The sequence below is a fragment of the Lolium rigidum genome, chromosome 5, assembly GCF_022539505.1.
Source record: "Lolium rigidum isolate FL_2022 chromosome 5, APGP_CSIRO_Lrig_0.1, whole genome shotgun sequence".
In the NCBI taxonomy this organism is placed as follows: Eukaryota; Viridiplantae; Streptophyta; class Magnoliopsida; order Poales; family Poaceae; genus Lolium; species Lolium rigidum.
Window position 1 is genome coordinate 4,676,381 of NC_061512.1, and position 7,247 is coordinate 4,683,627.

A 7,247-nucleotide genomic window follows, 5' to 3' on the forward strand; every position below is an offset into this window, starting at 1 on the left:
CAATGGCAGATATTGTAAAAGTTAGTCATATAAACAATTTTACAGTAAGTCAGAGTGTTCAAGTTTTCAGACACTGTAAAATGGAATAATGTAAAAAAAACTATTGATTTTTTTAAAAAAGAATGTTCTTAAAAAATAAAAAATGATTTCTCTATATTTTTCACATGTACATGCATATACTATACTCTAACTTCAATATAAATCATACTTTTCTGTACTCAACATCACACAATATTCTTATCTTTTAGAAGTCGTTTGGCTGTCATCATTTAGCGATGAAATCAAAGAATTCATCTGTGATTTCGAGAATCAACTTGCTTGGCTTCGACATAATTGGTGCGAGAATTCAACTGAGAATTCCATTGATCTCATCCCACGTCTAATCTAAATTTCTCTCGGTACCCTGTCGTTTCCGTGGATTTGCAAAATGAAATGATAGCATAAATTTCATTTCATTTAATTTCTGCCAAAGAAATGATACGATGGGTGCCAAACAAGCTCTTAGCTTTTTCATTGCGAAGTTCATGCTTTTGCGAGCTTTTTCATTGTGAAGTTCATGCTTTTGCTAGCTATGTATCATTGCAAAGTTCATGCTTCATGCTTTTGCTCGTTCCACTTGACCGTGAGGAAGGTGACAAGGTATTAACTTGTCAATGCCTACGGATTGTAGACTAGGGTTTAGTTGGATGTAGAGGGCAAGTAGATCTCGAAGGTTTCAGCCGAAAAGTACTCGACGAATATGAAAGCTAGGGTTTGAGAAAACAATGATTCGATCCTTTCTGCGTCCCTCGACTCCCCCTTATATAGGAGGCGGAGTCGAGGGTTTCGTATTGTACAAGTTACGAGTCCGGGTAGGTTTCTAACTCCTCCCGCAAGATTACAAATAATGCTTCCTATTACAACTCTAACTTTCCTTAACAATATCTTGGGCTTCCGAACCTTCTTATTCTTCGGATAGTGGGCCTTCAGTAAACCCCGGGTACCATCATCGACAGGCCTATTGGGGATGCCTATGTCAGTAGCCCCCGAGATTTTGCTTGAATCGTAGAGTCAGGGAAAATCTCCACTGTTTATTTTTACTTGACAATTCAAAAACCTTTCTATATTTCTTCACATAAGTTTCTATATTGTGCAGGGATAATGGTAGTTGGGGCTAGTTCATCTGACGGATCAGGTACTAGTTAACTGCTCTAGTGGCAATCCGCAAAAACCTACTTCAAAATCACGTCCCTGGACATGATCTCGGGATACTGGTGTAAACTTCGACAGGTGCCGCTTAAGGTCTTACCATTCTGTCGAGTCCTAGTTATATTTATCGGGTACCTAACGCGTCCGTTAGGATTTTTCTTCATATCTGTTGATACGGATAAAAGTAGCAAACCGACGTCAGAGACGGCGCCACGCCTCACAGAACGGATCTGGGGTCTTACCTTCGCAAAGTTCTGCGGCATTCAGAAATTGATCGCAACTTTGGCGTTCTGAGAATATATTGTCGAGTGCTTATTCGGCTGTTGGAATGGCACATTTTATTGAGTCAAAGATGACTTATATTGCTCTCCCGATGGGAGTATATGCAGAGTTATTTATAACTCGAAATATACTCTTTTGCTCTTCTATCTTTCTTCTTTTCATTCTTTCTTTCTTTTTTATAATTTCATCGGGCACGCGAACAGCGTTCCCGATGGGAGTAGCCCCTGAGGCTATAGCCAAGGACTTGTTCTTGGTTGTAGGCTCCACGCCTTATGCCGCTATATTTTCTTTCTCTCCCAAAGTTTTATAATTTCTCGGGTGCGCGAACAGCGCTCCCGATGGGAGTAATTCCCGAGGCTATGAACAAATACCTGTATTTGATCATAGGCTCATGCCTTTTCTATTTTGTCTTTCTTGATCTTTTCATTTTTTCAGAGTAGCCCCCGAGCATTTGATCAAAAACTTGTATTTGATCAAAGGCTCTCTAACATTTTTTCATATCGCCTTTTTATGCCGCTGTTGACTCGAATTTTTCTCTCTGACAAGGTGACGGTATTGCTGACGATAGCCACGATTGTGAATCCGAAAATGGTGAGAAGTTTTCTCCCACTGCCTTGCGGGCCCAAATTATCCATTATCTTGACACGTCGTGTAAGTGGGGGACACACGTCCTCCGCTTTTCCTGGCGCACGTATCGTAACTGCTCCAGTGTTAAAATACTTTTTTTACCCTTGTTTCCACGTGGTTATCATCTGCCACACATTTTTTCCATCCAACGGTCCGCCGCTTCGCCGCACCTCTATATAAGATCTCCTTCTTCTTCCTCGAGCACTTCCGCTCACGCCGCTCTCCTGCTCTCCTTTGCAAAACCTCCGCCTGCGCCCCACAACTTCCTAAGCTCCTCTTCTCCAAGCTGCATTCCTGCGCCATTGTTGATGCCGCCTCGTCGATTGATCAAGCGCAACACGCCTGAATCGTCAATGGCTGTCGTAGATCTGGGAAGCGCGGAGTGGGAAAGGTCCAAGATTTCCACCCAGGACATCAATCTCTTGAAGAAGCTGGGGATTAACAAGAAGCCTAAGGCGCTATGCTTCCCTAGTGAAGAAAGCTACCCAACTCCTCCAATGGGGTATCGGGTAAGTTTCATCGATCATCTCATCCGCGGTCTTTCCGCCCCCATTCATCCTTTCCTCCGTGGATTGCTTTTTGTTTATGGTCTTCAACTTCACCACCTCACGCCCAACTCTATCCTTCATATCTCCATTTTCATCACCCTCTGTGATGCCTTCCTTGGCGTCCAGCCTAACTGGGCGCTATGGAAGCGCATTTTCTTCTGTCGCCGTAATGGCTCTCCCAATGTCGCCTATAATATAGGCGGCGTCGTTATTTCTGTGCGCCCCACTGTCGATTACTTCGACGTCAAACTTCCTGACTCAGTTCAAGGGTGGCGCAAGAAGTGGTTGTATATTCAAGAGGAAAACCATGGATGCGCTGAAGACAACATCCCTCCTTTCGATGGTGCCGAAAAAATCCTTCGCCGCCGCTCCTGGGATGCAGAGGCTACCGAGGAAGAAAAATCATCGACAGAGGCCTTGATGACTCGCATCCATGAGTTGCAAAATACTCGTGGCGAAGAATTGTCAGGTATCCAAATCACAGCGTATTTTCTTAGAACTAGAGTGCAGCCTCTTCAGGCTCGCAAAAACCCTCTCTGGAAGTATGCTGGCGACGAGGACGTAGATCGGCTGTCGGTGGATTTGGAGGTCAAGGATTTAGAAAAGCTTGTCCGAAAAATCTCTTCTCTCAGCAAAAAAGATTCTGTCCCTTCTTCCTGTCGTGTAAAACCGTACAGCGCCACCAATGCGCTTCCCGAGGTAATTTTTGTCGGTTGATTTGTTATTGCCTTGCTATTTTCCTGTAATTCCTTTTTATTGACATCTTCCCCTGTTTTTATATAGAACCATCCAAATCTTGTCTCGCTTCCTCCCCTTCCTGAAGGTGGAGAAGTCGAGGAAAGGGCCGTTGTTACCGACGACAACCAAGATGCCCCCTCTTTTGTGAATGAACCCGCAGATTCTTGAAAATCTGCGGGATCTGTTGAAAAGGAAGCTGCCTCTAAAGGCACTGCATCAGCACAATCTCCTCCTCCTGCTGTTTCTCCAAAGAACAAAAGGAAAAGGAATGATGTCGAAGATTCCGGCACCTCCAAAGCCGAAGAAGCTGTTCCTCCACATCAGAAGGCAGCTTATGATCCATACCTTAAGGCCCTCATCAGTTCGTAAGTGACAAGGTATCAACTTGTCAATGCCTATGGATTGTAGGCTAGGGTTTAGTTGGAAGTAGAGGGCAAGTAGATCTCGAAGGTTTCAGCCGAAAAGTACTCGACGATTGTGAAAACTAGGGTTTGTAGACAATGATTCGATTCCTCTTCGTCCCTCGACTCCCCCTTTATATAGGAGGTGGAGCCGAGGGATTCGTGCTATACAAGTTACAGAGTCCGGGACGGTTTCTAACTCATCCCGCCAGATTACAAATAACACTTCCTATTACAACTCTTAACTTTCCTTGATATATCTTGGGCTCCCGAATCTTCTTATTCTTCGGGTAGTGGGCCTTCAGTAAACCCCGGGTACTATCTTCGGCAGGCCCATTTGGGATGCCTATGTCAGTAAGTCACTTCTTTCTCTCCCTTTTTTTTGTTTTTTTTTTATTTTTATTTTTGCACTCGAAGATTTTTTCCTATCTTGCTTTTTATGCTGCCAACATTTAATCGCAGTGATGATGAGGAAGAAGTACCAACTGTTGATGTGGCTGCTCGAACGAGTACGTCACATACTCTAGTTGTTTCGGAGATGCCAGTTGAAGGAGAGGAATCCTCGCCTCCTCAACAAAACTTCGGCGCTTCTACTCCTCCTTCAAGCCCCCTTGTCCCTTCACCGAAAAGGGCAAGGGTTGAAACAATCCCGGAGCCTACTCTTCAATTGAGTAACTCCTCTAACCCTCTCTTGGATGATGTAAGTTCTTAATTTTCTTGTCACTGTCTATATTTCCTCCATTTGCTTCTTTATGCCATCATATTTTTCCCATACCGATATTTTCTTTCTTTGTCCTTCTTTGACAGCCTATGATCAAAGAGCTTATTCGTATCGGTGCCCAATTCATTGGGTATCGTGAGTATGCGAGTAAGACTGAAGGTAATGCCTTGCTGCTTCTTTTTGCCCTTGCTTTCTTACTCCTTTGTTGTCGATGTTTTTAACTATATTTAACTTTCTTGGCAGAAAACGCGGCGGAGGTCAACGAACGTGCCAGTACACTTGCTCAACAATTAGAGCAAAGTGAAGAGGCTCGTAAGAAGGCCGAATCAGATGCTATCCAAGCTAGAACAGAGGCTGACAAGGCTAAGGCCGATGCCGCTGGTGTCGAAGATCTTAGGAAGAGGCTTCACGATGCCGAGACCTCGCTGAGCGAGCATATAGCCGCACAATCTGCTCGCGAGGAAGCGATCATTAAGCGCATAAAGTTGCAAAACCGTCGCTTTGTCAGTAAGTATCTGAACCACTTCATCTCCTTTGGACTTTCTTTCCTTTACTTGTTTGTTGATTAATAAGTTTTTTATCTTGACAGATAAAACTTCTCAGGAATTTGAGCTTGAAGATCCCGACAATGATCCTCTTCTTGACGCCATTTCGTTCCTTGAGTTTCATGGAACAGAAGCACGCGAGGGCATTGATGAAGCTAAAGCCGGGTTGTCGCGACTCTTCTCCTATTTCTTCCCGAAGAAAGAGGAACCCGCGACTTTCCTTACTCTTGCCAAGTGCTTTAATCCTCCTGAAGATCTTGGGCTGAAGATGCGCCAGGAAACTATGAAGGTCGCTGTTGAAAGCACTGTTGCCTTAGTTGCTGATAGCCAACAAACCATCGACTGGGCGAAAGTGGGCGACACAGAACAGATAGAGCAGAAAAAATGGCGATCGTTGATCAAGGCGGCAAAGCCCAACACGAAGAAAATCCTTTCCTATCTCGGGATCAAGCCATCTTCGACTCCTAGCTCATCAAAGCCGGAGGTCTAGTTGAATGCCCCTTCTTTTTATTTTTCTTGTTTCTTTAGCTATTGTCGCCATATTAGCTTTGGCGACAATTTCCTTAGTACTTTTGAAGAACTCCTTATGTAATATCCATGTAAATTTCTTGAAGATCAATGGAATTCTGTCTTGTGCAATCCTTTGATATTGGAATTTTCTTTTCCAGTTGATATTTGATAACTACTCTGCCGATCCTTGTTCTGCCGATACTTCTCCTGCTTCCTCATTCTCGAAGAAAACGATGGTCAATGACAACTTTGTGGACGATTCTTCTGGGCAATATCTGTCGCAAGATTTGCAAGAGTTGCGCCAACAACTCCAATCCATGAAAAAACAAACTCTTGCAATGATGGAACAATCTCGACAAGCATCCGAGAGAGAAAAATTGCTCTTCAACAGGCACAAGAAGCCATTGCTGCAAGGGATGCTCGTCGTTGCCGAGGCTACCGAAGCTTACTCTCGAGAAAATTATATGCTTCAGTCGATGACCGACGCCAGACTTGGACATGACAGGTATGTTTCTTGTTTATAACCATGCTGGACGTTATTTTTGCTAGTTTTCCTTCCTTATCAATTTCTTCGATGTACCAGGCTCATTTTTGGATACTCGCTGCCGAAGATCAACGTGTTGAAGCTCGATCCAATGCTTTGCTCAAACTGTCTGCACAACATGGTTCAAACTTTTGGGTTACTCCCGAGCGTACCCGTCAAATTGTCAGATTCCAAGATCGCGCGGGTCAGGTCCGTGATTTCCTTGATTTCTGTACGAAGACTTTATTTTTAGTTTACGGAACCATGTTCCCTCGCAACAAAATGCCAGAAACTCTTCCTGCATTAATGCAAAAATTTCAAGATGCTCCTCGAATCCATGGCTTTGTGCGGGCTCAACTCTCTGCTGGCGCAAGATTTGCTATGATGATGATAAAGATTTGCCATCCAAAATTGCCCATGGATCAAATTGTTCCCACGTGCCTGGGTAAGATGTCGAAGAAAAAGAGAAATATGAGCAAGATTGATGATCTGGTGACTCCTGTAGCCGAAGATATGATGGATGAACTTCTTCGGATGGACGCTGAATTCTTCGTGAAGGGTAGCTATGCCGAGCATAGTACTCGTCCTTCCAATGAACAAGTAACCATAGACCATGTGCTAGGTATCCATTGAGGGTTTTTCCTTTTTTCTTGCTGTAGTTTCACCATTGATACGCCTTTGTAAACATGATCTATATTGTAAAGCTGTCGACTCTGTAAGTATGTATTGTTTTTATTTTTGATCGTCCAGCCCCCGAGCCTTTGGCTGGAGTTTGTACTATTTTGTTATCTCGAAGATTTTTCTCTTATTGCGAGAAGGTATATATATTTTACTATCAATGGTCATGAGCCCCCGAGTGTCTTGGTGGTCACGTTCTATATTTTTGTTGCGAGGTTTTCAGACCAAAGCAATAATATTTTGACGAGTACGCTATATTTAGCTTCCGATATTCTATTTGGCGAGGTAATCTTGTACCAAGGCGAAATATTTCGGTAAGTCTAGTTTATCTATATTGTATATATTTTGTGCCTTGAAGGCATTGAGCCCCCGAGCGTGTCGAAGAATAAGAAGTATATCTCCACTATCTTTATTATATTGCAGCACCGTGAGCCCGCCTCATTAAAAACCTTTCCGGCCCCACTCGGTGCCCCGAAAAGGAAAAGA